The sequence below is a fragment of the Coregonus lavaretus genome (assembly GCF_964263955.1).
Source record: "Coregonus lavaretus genome assembly, chromosome: 25".
In the NCBI taxonomy this organism is placed as follows: Eukaryota; Metazoa; Chordata; class Actinopteri; order Salmoniformes; family Salmonidae; genus Coregonus; species Coregonus lavaretus.
The window spans coordinates 28,022,870-28,036,591 of NC_140012.1; positions in this window are offsets into that span (position 1 = coordinate 28,022,870).

Here is a 13,722-nt window from a genome sequence, read left to right on the forward strand (position 1 = left end):
CTGGGATTGCATCATATATCCAGAAGATGGCCATGTAAAACGATGGAAACTCATTGAAATCGACTCGGAATGAGAGAGAGACACTAGAGTATCTTTTCAATTGGTTTTATTCGATCAGACACTACTTTTGGTGACAAAAACAACAAAGGTAAGACGCAGTTTGTTGTTGTGATAAAAAAACATGGAAGTTTGTTATTGACGTTCTTTGATTAATAGTTTAGTGAGTGCTGGTCATAGAGGAACACGGCTATCACTGTTGGAATCTGTGAGGTAGCAGCTTTCGAATGGTGTATCGTTTGTGTAGATAGGTTGAGAAAAATAAGTTATCTGTCTACGAATATACCGGCATGCACGGTTTCGAAATACAGAACTGGTTTTGCTATATGCTTATATATTTGCTTGGAGTCTGAATATTGAGACGCTTCTCGTTCCAGTAGTGTATAACATTTAGGTATTCACTCATGTTTAAAAACCGTACTACGTCATTGTTTGCGGGAGGAGTACCCCGGATATGGGGAACCTCGTGATGAAGAGGTTAAGGCCTTAACAAAGGCTTCCAAACTGGCAGCAACTACAGGGTAAAACAGACCAATAGGACATGGCAAAATGCTCAACCATGAAGGTTTAAGACTTGCAGCCACTCAAATCTGTCCCCTATACATTTTAAATTGATGGTACACTACTACCACATACCAGTTACATAGGTACAGCACTCTCACTAAAGGGTGCAAGAAATCTAGCCACTTACAAGGCATGCATCAAAATGTGTTAATGAGCCAGAACCACAATACCATGCATCCACTAGTGGACACAAGGTTTTTGCCGCTCCAAAAATACGGTACTGTACTGTATTCTGTGGGATGGAGTTACAGTACCATTTGAAATACAGAAATTATTAACCCGCTCACATTTTCCCACAATGCACCATCATTTACAGTATGCTGCAGTAAAACGTTTGACGTTATTTTACTGTTGATAATAACCCAAATTACCATATAAATTATAGTTTTCCGTTACAGTGTGGGGCAATTAGAGTATGGACGTTGACTAGTGAAAGTAGTGATCTTTTGTGTCTTTGTCCATTCAATCCTAGGAATACCCCCTGGAGTACCCTGTTCATTGGAGCACCCCCAGAGGTCTTCAAGTGTGCCCATTCTACAACAGTGGATTTTGCATCCGTGGTGAGGATGGAAGCTTCACTTTACCTGCTGGGGGATGTAGTTTTCAGTGGGACTGGACTAAAGTTGAATAGGATGGTTGTACAAGGAAACATTGAATTGTTCTTCATAAATTGGGAACATATGCTATGACATGATTAATGTAGTAATAACACATTGTGTTAACACAGTAGTGAAGTAGATGCTGGCACAGAGTTACTGTACACGTCCAATGGCTTTAGTTTTGTGAAATGCTTCCTCTGAGATGTCATGCTCTATATAGGCCTTAAGTGCAGGCATCCCCATATCCCAGGGTCGATAATGTGTCCCAAGTACCTGATTGGCTTCTGTCCATATGGAGCAGACTGCAGTTTCAGCCAGTAAGATGCCCCTTCACCTCATGAGATGATGTGCATTTTTAACTAGTTAACTTTGACCCCAAATTGCTTTTATTCCTGTTTACTTGTTTGATTGCTATTTTTTTCTTTTTTCAATCTTCAGCCCAAAATTGCAGATGATACGCAGAGTCTACTACACTGACACGGATCTCTCAAAGGTTGGTGCCACTGAGGTCAAGCCTGACAGACACTAGCTTACTGTGGTAGATGTAACAAATGACTATCTATCTATACACAAATCTATCAAAGTCTATTTCTTTATGATGTTTGTCTTTACTTCCCTCAAAAGAACAGAGCTGACCACTCAAGGTCTGCCTGCAGCAGGCTAGCCCTCTCTCCAGTACCCAGCATAGAGAACATCAACGATCAGATTAGACACCAGCATGAAACCTACTCCAGGCAACACCACTCTAGCCCAACCTACCAACTCAGGCCCCCCAGGGTAACCTGCTACAAGGTAAGACTTGCCCATCTAGACACCATTAGATATGTGTTGCTCTTGATTCTTGTCCTGTGCAAAATGTATTTATTCTACTGGTTGACAAGACTTGCGGATTGTGGATATTCAACCTATAGTTGACATTTAGTTAAATCAGTTAAAACAGACCTTTCAACTGTCCTATACTGGAATAAAGACAGAGGAATGCATTGAGATAAATGTAAAATGTACATTTATTGATGAATATGTAAAAATGTACACATTTTCATATTGCTTAGCAGACAGTATATTTGATAAATGTAAAAAAACATCACTTCATATTTATTCTTGGTACAAACAATATGACTATATGACATAATTATTTTTGACTCAATATTTACTCAACTCAAAGGTAACAATTCGATTTTCAATGCAGGAAGCTCAAGGTAAAACTGAAAAGAGTAGTTCTCTCTTAAGTACTAAAGGTCATTGGTGTAGTGTAGTGTAAACACTCTTACACACCTTTTTTATTTCGCGCAAGCGTTTACCCACCTTTTGCGGATAAATGCATTGAAAGTTAAGGGAGCGTTACTTTACTTGCCGCCATCGGCGATCAGTGTTTACCCACCTTTTTTTTTTTACCAGTACATCACTGCCAAAGGCGTAGAAAGGAAGCCTATTTGACATGGAAAGATGAGTATGACATTTTGTGTCTGTGCTTTTGTCTGTATCTGTTTAGTGGGCAGGAGGGCCACTTTGCCAAGCCTGCAGAATACATGAATGGCTGCGTTAAACATCTACCTCTTGTCTCATCCTAAGAAAATCTGGTTTAGTTATTTTGTGTATCATTTTGTTCTCATCCAGTATCATGTTGAAAAAAAATGTATCTTGCACGTTGCACAAAAAAAGTGTTATCTTTTCCACCAGGTGGCAGTCGTAATCTGTGTTTTCAGTGTTATCTTTTCCACCAGGTGGCAGTCGTAATCTGTGTTTTCAGTGTTATCGTTTTTATCTTTTGATTAAAGTTTGATCAGGTTCTAATGTTTATGTTGTAATGTTTTAATTCAAATTCTGTGTTAGGTAATTGACAGTTATGTTTACTTTGTAGTTTATATTACATGTGGTCCTCTGTAGCTCAGCTGGTAGAGCAGCTGAGCTACAGTGGGTTCGTTCCCCGGGACCACCCATACACAAAAAAATGTATGCACGCATGACTGTAAGTCGCTTTGGATAAAAGTGTCTGCTAAATGGCTTATTATTATTATTACATATCATCACATATTTGTACAGTATTTTATATATATCATCTCAGGTTGCTTTATAATTGAAAGAGTACTTTTGTCATTGGTGTGTTCCAACTGAGCACAGACGTCAGTTCAAAGTCTAGTTTTGATTTACATTTGGTTGAGTTGTCAACTAAAGTGAATTCAATGTGAAATCAACAAACAATTTCATTGGATTTAGGTTAAAAGTTGGGTGAAAAAAGATAAAATGCCCTTATGTTGATTACTTTTTGCAAATCCAATCAGTTTTCCACTTTGATGCAACGTCATCACATTGAGTTTTTGCCCAGTGGGTTGCTACAACGTTGTAGAACAGTTACTGTTTAGAAATAGTACCATATTGACATTTTCCGTCTCTAAGCAGCTTCGCCTGTTACAGAAGACATCGTTCTCTTCTTTGGCAAAAACTCTCTCCAGTGGTATTGCTGTGCAAACAATGCCAAGGTATTTACGTGCAATCCTTCTTAGATCCACAAAGTCTTTGTTGACCCTCCACCATTTCAGGGGGCTCTGAAACATTGTGATGGGTCTCTCTTTGACATACCTCATAAAGTCACAATCAAAGTGTGATTGTCTGCCAGAACCAATTGGAGCAGACACTGCACTTGTGCTGATGTCATCCATAGCTTTGAGGATTTGTCCTCTGGATGACTGGACATTGTTATCATCAGAGAGTAGGAGCTTCTTGAATCTTGGGTCCAGGACTGTGCTAACTGTAAGCCAGCGGTTGTACTTGACATTGCAAAAATGCCATTCACACATTTTGGCTAGACTCACTGCTACCTCGTTACCGTTTCGTGCCAACTCTTCGATGTTTCTCTGACATCTGGTCATAAGTGGAATGATAAATGATATGGATTCATATCCCGCACTTGGCATTTCTCTTGTTGTCTTTTTGAAAGGCTGAAGTGCAGCTATGACATCGTTGATTGTCTTCATGTCTTCGTCTGTAAGCCATAGATTGTATTCAAGCCTCTGAAGGAGCACATCTGTAATGGCCTGGTGCTGCTCAACAAATCACTCCAGCATTCTGAGTGAAGAGAGCCAACTGTTACCAACAGACTGGATCAGTCCACATTCAGGCAACTTTAGCTTCAGTTGGTTCTCCTTGAGTTTCTGTTCTGTTTCGATGTCACAGTGGAAGAACCTTACAACATTCTGGGACTTTTTCAGCAGAGTTTTAAGTCCAGGATATTTTTCTAGGACGTCTTTGAACACCAAGTCCAAAGTATAAGCAAGGCAAGAGATGTGTGTCCATCCTGATTTTGCGACTTCGTCCTTCATGGTTGTTCCTCCTTCCATGACAACGGTATGGATTTTGTCTTTAATGCCCCTTGCTTTTGCTGTCTTCAGCAACTGGTCCACTATGTTTTTTGGCGTATGTTCATCAGGTAAATTGGCTGTTTCCAACACATGGGACTTCAGATGCCAGTCTTTGCCTAGATTGTGACAGGTCACAAAAGATACTTCAGCTCTTGAAACCCACAATTCTGATGTCAACGAAATGTCATCTGATGAAGCCAATGCTTTTTACACCATCTCTTTAGTTTCTTTATACATTTGAAGAAGTTCTAAGCGTACGTCTTTGGATATCACTCGTGACATTTTAGGTGTGGGCTCAATGGCCCTCATAACAGCGCAGATACCATGGACAATGGTTGTAGGTCATTCACAATCATCTTTAACAAACAGCTTGGGATTTTGTGTGCTGTCGAAGTGTCACCTATGTCAAATGAATATAATTATTTTATATGATATTGTGGAAGCTACGTTATAAAGTGTTTCAACAATATATATTGTGAGACAAATCTTTAATGTCTCACCTTGTGTAGTTCTGCAACTGGTGTCATGCAGAGCAGATGTGTTCCTTTCTTCCTCCCTTTGTCTGGTGTATTCTAAGGAAGCACAGCTGGAACCATTCCTCCCTGCATTAAAGGTGTTTTTCAGGAACATTAAAATCTCATGTTAGCATAATTCCCAACCCCACTCTTGTACCATTACTTCCTGCATTTTTAGGTACACTTTACCAGTATCAAAAGCATCAATAACTGCTTATGATGCATTTCTTGAAATACAGTGCCTTCAGAAAGTATTTACACCCGTTAACGTTTTCCACATTTTGTTGTGTTACAAAGTGGGATTAAAATGGATTTAATCTTTTTTTTTAAATACTATGATTTACACAAATACTCTGTAATGTCAAAGTGGAAGAAAAAGTCAAACATTTGTCAAATAAATCATGAAAAATAAAACACTAATATATCTTGATTAGATAAGTATTCAACCCCCTGAGTCAATACATGATAGAATCACCTTTGGCAGCGATTGTAGCTGTGAGTCTTTCTGGGTAAGTCTGTAAGAGCTTTCCACACCTGGATTGTGCAACATTTGCCCATTATTCTTTTCAAAATTCTTTTAGCTCTGTCAAATTGGTTGTTGATCATTGCTAGACAACCATTTTCAGGTCTTGCCATAGATTTTGAAACAGATTTAACTCAAAACTGTAACTCGGCCACTCAGGAACATTCACTGTCTTCTTGGTAAGCAACTCATGTATATTTGGCCTTGGGTTTTAGGTTATTGTCCTGCTGAAAGGTGAATTAATCTCCCAGTGGCTTGTGGAAAGCAGACTGAACCAGGTTTTCCAATAGGATTTTGCCTGTGCTTAGCTCCATTACGTTTCTTTTTTATCCTGAAAAACTCACCAGTCCTTAACGATTACAAGCATACCCATAACATGATGCAGCCACCACTATGCTTGAAAATATGGAGATTGGTACTCAGTAATGTGTTGTATTGCATTTGCCCCAAACAAAACACTTTGTATTCAGGACAAAAAGTTAATTGTTCTCCTCCTCCTGACGATTAGGAGAGCGAAAGTTTTCAGAGAATCAGTTAATTGTTTGCGGCAAATAGTTCAATATAATAGGCAGGAGTGAGTACACAATTGTTTAATTAAATTTTTGTATTGGGTGTATCTACCGACGGCCTGTATAGGTCCGGAAAGAAACAGTTTTGTTAATTTTATTTTACCCTGCCTGCAAAAACGCTGGATGCTTCAGAATCCATTGAAGAGCTTGAACAAATAATTTACGAGAGATACTTACGAGCTCAAAGAAACATGTCGCAGGTTTCAGAGGATTCAAGCGCTGTTTTGGAGAACAAATACAACAAAACAAACCAAAGCCAAGTTGGCCAAGCGGTATCAACGATTATTGCATTATGGGTTTAAGGAGGCAGCATTGAATTGGGTACAGTCATATCTAACTGACAGGAAACATTCCACCTATATCAATGGGTCGTTTTCTTCCCCTCATGCTTTAAACTGTGTAATACCGCAGGGCAGCTGCCTTGGGCTACTTCTTTACTTAATATATACCAATGACCTTCCTTATGCCTTATCTGAAACTCAAGCTACTATATTTGCAGATGATACTACAATTTATACAGCAAGACAATCGGTTCAACAGGTACAGCAAACTCTACAAGTAGATCTGGGAAATATCAGGAAATGTGTTTGCCGGAACAAACTTGTTTTGAACGCCAAGAAAACCAAGGTTATGTTAGTCTATTCCACCAGGAAAAGGCCAACACAGCATGGGATGCAATTAAGTATGGGGAAGTACAAATTGAGGAAGTAGCAGAAACCAAACTACTAGGGGTGCAGCTAGACAACTGCTTATCATGGTCATCTCAAATAACTAATATATGTTTAAAATTGGGAGTCAGGTGAACTACTGTTCTGTGGTCTGGGGAAATGTTTTAAGGTGGAGATATGATTATTCTGTTGTAGTCATGCATAATGCTCTTGGGTGGTGGTCAATCAACAAGATAATTGAAAAAAACATGTTTATTTTATTTCACAATGTACACCATTGAAAACGGCCAAACTCCATTCACACCAGTATTCAGTTGGTAAGAGACTGTCACGTCTACTCCCACTGCCCCTCTTCGGCGCTCGATGTCGCCGGTCTACTAACCACCGGTTCTGGCAACCCATCTTTACACACACCTGCGTCTCATCATCAGTCACACCTGGACTTCATTACTCCCTGATTACTTACCATTTATATAGCACTCTTTGTTATCAGTTATCAGGCAGTATTGGTTATGTTTCCTTGTCTTTGTTCTCTTGTTTTGTATCGTTCTATGTTCGTTAATATTAAACTCACTAACTGCACCTGCTTCCTGACTCCCTGCTTCGACGTTACAGAGACAGACGTTCAGTCAATACTAGGAATAGATTGTCCACTATCTATGTGTTATTAGGAAGGTTGTGCATTACTATGGTAGATGAAGGAATCAATCTTTTTAGACTGTTAGAGTATTTATCTGGTCAATATGTCAGTGTATAATGTCTGTTGTTTGTAACAGTGAAAATGTCATTGTATTATAAATTGTATTTTAATGTTTAAGGACTCTTGGAAGATTAGTCAGAACGAGGACTAAAATATATCCTAATCAAATCAATTGCTTTGCCACATTGTTTGCCATATTACTCTAGTGCCTTGTTGCAAACAGGATGCATGTTTTGGAATATGTTTTATTCTGTACAGGCTTCCTTCTTTTCACTCTGTCAATTAGGTTAGTATTGTGGAGTAACTACAATGTTGTTGATCCATCCTCAGTTTTCTCAGATCACAGCTATTAAACTCTGTAACGCATGGTGAAATCCCTGAGCGGTTTCCTTCCTCTCCGGCAACTGAGTTAGGAAGGACGCCTGTATCTTTGTAGTGACTGGATGTATTGATGCACCATCCAAAGTGTAATTAATAACTTCACCATGCTCAAAGGGATATTCAATTATAGTTTTATTTTATTTTTAACCATCTACCAATAGGTGGCCTTCTTTGCGAGGCATTGGAAAACTCATTGTGGTTGAATCTGTGTTTGAAATGTACTGCTCAACTGAGGGACCTTACAGATAATTGTATGTGTTGGGTACAGAGATGAAGTAATCATTCAAAAATCATGTTAAACACTATTATTGCACACAGAGTGAGTCCATGTAACATATTATGTGACTTGTTAAGCACATTTTTACTCCTGAACTTATTTAGGCTTGCCATAACAAAGGGGTTGAATACCTGCAAAAATGCCTAACTTCCTCTCACAGTCCCTTTAGTTTTCCTTAAGTCCCATTAGTTTGGCTTCTCAGCCTACCTAAGTTATCCCTCACCCATCATAGCCCTGCCATTCCCAACCAATCAGAGCGCTTGGTAATGCACATCTGGACACCGCAGACCCTCTCCTTATTGGGTACGCAGCGTCCTAGCCCGCCAGGCTTTGAGCCCCCTGCCATGCTAGGCCATAAGTTAGCTGCCCTGTCTGCAGGTCTGCAGTCTCCTGCCCTGTTCAGATCGCAGCCCCCTGCGTTAGTTGTTAGGCAGTTGCCTATCCCAGCAGGTTTAGAGCCTCCTGCCTTACTAGTCCCCAAGTTCGCTGTACTAGGCACGCAGTCTCCAGACATAGTCAGCCCACAGCTCCTTAGCTCACCAGGCGTAGAGCCTCCTGCCCTGCTAAGCCACAAGTTACATGTGCTAGGTTCTCAGTCCTCAGCCCTAGTCTACCCTCAGTCCCTAGCACTTGGTCATTGGTCTCCAGCTGCACTAGGTCTGTTGTCTCCAGCATTTGTCGGCCCTCAGTCCCTAGCCCAGGTGGGTCATCAGGCTCCTGCCCCGCTAGGCTCAAAGGTACCAGTTTTTCTAGTAGGCCCAGAGCTCTACTATTCTCCAAGTCCAGTGTCAGTTTCCCTGGCAGTTCCAGAGTCATTCTCCCTGTCAGGTTCAGAGTCGTTTTCCCTGTCAGGTCCAGTCAGTTTCCCTGTCAGGTCCAGAGTCAGTTTTCCCTGCCGGAGGCAGGCCACGGCTGAAGCAGGTGGCTCGCCTACTGTGGCGGAGGAATGTGGCATGCCGGCCACAACTGTCGTTGGCAGCTCACTGGCTGCGGCTGAGGCTGGTGACTCTTTCACCACTGCTGAAAGCGATGACTTCCATGGTGGAGCATGTGGGGACCACCTGACCTCGTCTCTGGGGCCCTGCCGGCCCTTGCCTCCAGATTCCTGATGATGATTTTACCTGACTCAAGACATTTCAGCTTTTCATTTTTAATTAATTTGTAACATTTTCTAAAAACATACAAATCAAATCAAGTTTTATTTGTCACAAACACGTGTTTAGCAGATGTTATAGCGGGTGTAGCGAAATGCTTGTGCTTCTAGCTCCGACAGTGCAGTAATATCTAACAATTTCACAACATATACCCAATACACACAAAAAAAGTAAGGAATGGGATTTAAGAATATATACATATATGGACAAGCAATGACAGAGTGGCATGGACTAAGATACAGAAGAATATTATAGAATAGAATACAGTATATAGGCAGCAGCAGCCTCTAATGTGCTAGTGATGGCTATTTAACAGTCTAATGGCCTTGAGATAGAAGCTGTTTTTCATTCTCTTGGTCCCAGCTTTGATGCACCTGTACTGACCTCGCCTTCTGGATGATAGCGGGGTGAACAGGCAGTGGCTCGGGTGGTTGATGTCCTTGATGATCTTTTTGGCCTTCCTGTGACATCGGGTGCTGTATGTGTCTTGGAGGGCGGGTAGTTTGCTCCCGGTAATGCGTTCGGCAGACCGCACCACCCTCTGGAGAGCCCTGCGGTTGTGGGTGGTGCAGTTGCCGTACCAGGCGGTGATACAGCCCGACAGGATGCTCTCAATTGTGCATCTGTAAAAGTTTGTGAGGGTTTTAGGTGATAAGCCCAATTTCTTCAGCCTCCTGAGGTTGAAGAGGCTCTGTTGCGCCTTCTTCACCACACTGTCTGCGTGGGTGGACCATTTCAGTTTGTCGGTGATGTGTACGCGAAGGAACTTGAAGCTTTCCACCTTCTCCACTGCGGTCCCGTCGATGTGGATTGGGGGGTGCACCCTCTGCTGTTTCCTGAAGTCCACGATCATCTCCTTTGTTTTGTTGATGTTGAGTGAGAGGTTATTTTCCTGGCACCACACTCCCAGAGCCCTCACCTCCCTGTAGGCGGTCTCGTCATTGTTGGTAATCAAGCCTACTACTGTTGTGTCGTCTGCAAACTTGATGATTGAGTTGGAGGTGTGCTTGGCCACGCAGTCATGGGTGAACAGGGAGTACAGGAGGGGGCTGAGCACGCACCCTTGTGGGGCCCCAGTGTTGAGGATCAGCGAAGTGGAGATGCTGTTTCCTACCTTCACCACCTGGGTGCGGCCCGTCAGGAAGTCCAGGACCCAGTTGCACAGGGCCGGGTTCAGACCCAGGGCCTCAAGCTTAATGATGAGCTTGGAGGGTACTATGGTGTTGAATGCTGAGCTATAGTCAATGAACAGCATTCTTACATATGTATTCCTCTTGTCCAGATGGGATAGGGCAGTGTGCAGTGTGATGGCAATTGCATCATCTGTGGATCTAGGGTGACAGGTAAGGTAGAGGTGATATGATCCTTAACTAGTCTCTCAAAGCACTTCATGATGACAGAGGTGAGTGCTACAGGGCGATAGTCATTTAGTTCAGTTATCTTTGCTTTCTTGGGTACAGGAACAATTTTGGCCATCTTGAAGCATGTGGGAACAGCAGACTGGGAAAGGGAGAGATTGAATATGTCCATGAACAAACCAGCCAGCTGGTCTGCGCATGCTCTGAGGACGCTGCTAGGGATGCCGTCTGGGCCGGCAGTCTTGCGGGGGTTAACATGCTTAAATGTCTTAAATCACGTCGGCCATGGAGAAGGAGAGGCCACAGTCCTTGGTAGTGGGCCTCGTCAGTGGCACTGTGTTATCCTCAAAGTGGGCGAAGAAGGTGTTTAGCTTGTCTGGAAGCGAGACGTCGGTGTCGGCGACGTGGCTGGTTTTCTTTTTGTAGTCCGTGATTGTCTGTAGACACTACCACATACAGTGGGGAAAAAAAGTATTTAGTCAGCCACCAATTGTGCAAGTTCTCCCACTTAAAAAGATGAGAGAGGCCTGTAATTTTCATCATAGGTACACGTCAACTATGACAGACAAATTGAGAAATAAAAATCCAGAAAATCACATTGTAGGATTTTTTATGAATTTATTTGCAAATTATGGTGGAAAATAAGTATTTGGTCACCTACAAACAAGCAAGATTTCTGGCTCTCACAGACCTGTAACTTCTTCTTTAAGAGGCTCCTCTGTCCTCCACTCGTTACCTGTATTAATGGCACCTGTTTGAACTTGTTATCAGTATAAAAGACACCTGTCCACAACCTCAAACAGTCACACTCCAAACTCCACTATGGCCAAGACCAAAGAGCTGTCAAAGGACACCAGAAACAAAATTGTAGACCTGCACCAGGCTGGGAAGACTGAATCTGCAATAGGTAAGCAGCTTGGTTTGAAGAAATCAACTGTGGGAGCAATTATTAGGAAATGGAAGACATACAAGACCACTGATAATCTCCCTCGATCTGGGGCTCCACGCAAGATCTCACCCCGTGTGGTCAAAATGATCACAAGAACGGTGAGCAAAAATCCCAGAACCACACGGGGGGACCTAGTGAATGACCTGCAGAGTCGTGTACCTATGATGAAAATTACAGGCCTCTCTCATCTTTTTAAGTGGGAGAACTTGCACAATTGGTGGCTGACTAAATACTTTTTTCCCCCACTGTATGTCTCGTGTCTGAGCCGTTGAATTGCGACTCCACTTTGTCTCTATACTGATGTTTTGCCAGTTTAATTGCCTTGCGGAGTGAGTAGCTACACTGTTTGTATTCTGCCAAATTCCCAGTCACCTTGCCATGGTTGAATGCGGTGGTTCACGCTTTCAGATTTGCATGAATGCTGCCGTCTATCCACGGTTTCTGGTTAGGGTAGGTTTTAATAGTCACAGTGGGCACAACATCACCTGTACACTTCCTGATAAACTCCATCACCGTTTCAGTGTATATGTCTAAATTATTTTCGGAAGCTACCTTTGAACATATCCCAGTCCGCGTGATCAAAACAATCTTTAAGCGTGGATTCCGATTGGTCAGACCAGCGTTGAATAGTCCTTAGCCCGGGTACTTCCTGTTTGAGTTTCTGCCTATAGGAAGGGAGAAGCAAAATGGAGTCGTGGTCAGATTTGCCGAAAGGAGGGCGGGGGAGGGCCTTATAACCATCTCGGAAGTTTGAATAGCAATGGTCGAGGATTTTAACAGCGCGAGTACACCAGTCGATATAGTCAGTCGATATCGTCTGTTGGTAACATCGCTAATAGACCAGACGCTAACTAGAGGCAAGAGACAAAACTAGTCTGTTGGTAACATCGCTAATAGACCAGACACTAACTAGAGGCAAGAGACAGAACTAGTCTGTTGGTAACATCACTAATAGACCAGACGCTAACTAGAGGTAAGAGACAGAACTAGTCTGTTTGGTAACATCGCTAATAGACCAGACACTAACCTCCTCTCTTCTCCAGACCATTTCCGGAGACCTTCTCCCTTACCTCACCTCGCTCATCAACTCATCCTTGTCCGCTGGCTATGTCCCTTCCATCTTCAAGAAAGCGAGAGTTGCACCCCTCCTCAAAAAACCTACACTCGATCCCTCCGATGTCAACAATTACAGACCAGTATCCCTTCTTTCTTTTCTCTCCAAAACTCTTGAGAGTGCCGTCTATAGCCAACTCTCCTGCTATCTCTCTCAGAATTACCTTCTTGATCCAAACCAGTCAGGTTTCAAGACTGGTCATTCAACTGAGACTGCTCTTCTCTGTGTCACGGAGGCTCTCCGCACTGCTAAAGCGAACTCTCTCTCCTCTGCTCTCATCCTTCTAGACCTATCCGCTGCCTTTAATACTGTGAACCATCAGATCCTCCTCTCCACCCTCTCCGAGTTGGGCATCTCCGGCGCGGCTCAGTCTTGGATTGCGTCCTACCTGACAGGTCGCTCCTACCAGGTGGCGTGGCGAGAATCTGTCTCCGCACCACGTGCTCTCACCACTGGTGTCCCCCAGGGCTCAGTTCTAGGCCCTCTCCTATTCTCTCTATACACCAAGTCACTTGGCTCTGTCATATCCTCACATGGTCTCTCCTATCATTGCTACGCAGACGACACACAATTCATCTTCTCCTTTCCCCCTTCTGATAACCAGGTGGCGAATCGCATCTCTGCATGTCTGGCAGACATATCAGTGTGGATGTCGGATCACCACCTCAAGCTGAACCTCGGCAAGACGGAGCTGCTCTTCCTCCCGGGGAAGGACTGCCCGCTCCATAATCTCGCCATCACGGTTGACAACTCTGTTGTGTCCTCCTCCCAGAGTGCAAAGAACCTTGGCGTGACCCTGGACAACACCCTGTCGTTCTCCGCTAACATCAAAGCTGTGACCCGATCCTGTAGGTTCATGCTTTACAACATTTGCAGAGTACGACCCTACCTTACACAGGAAGCGGCACAGGTCCTAATCCAGGCACTTGTCATCT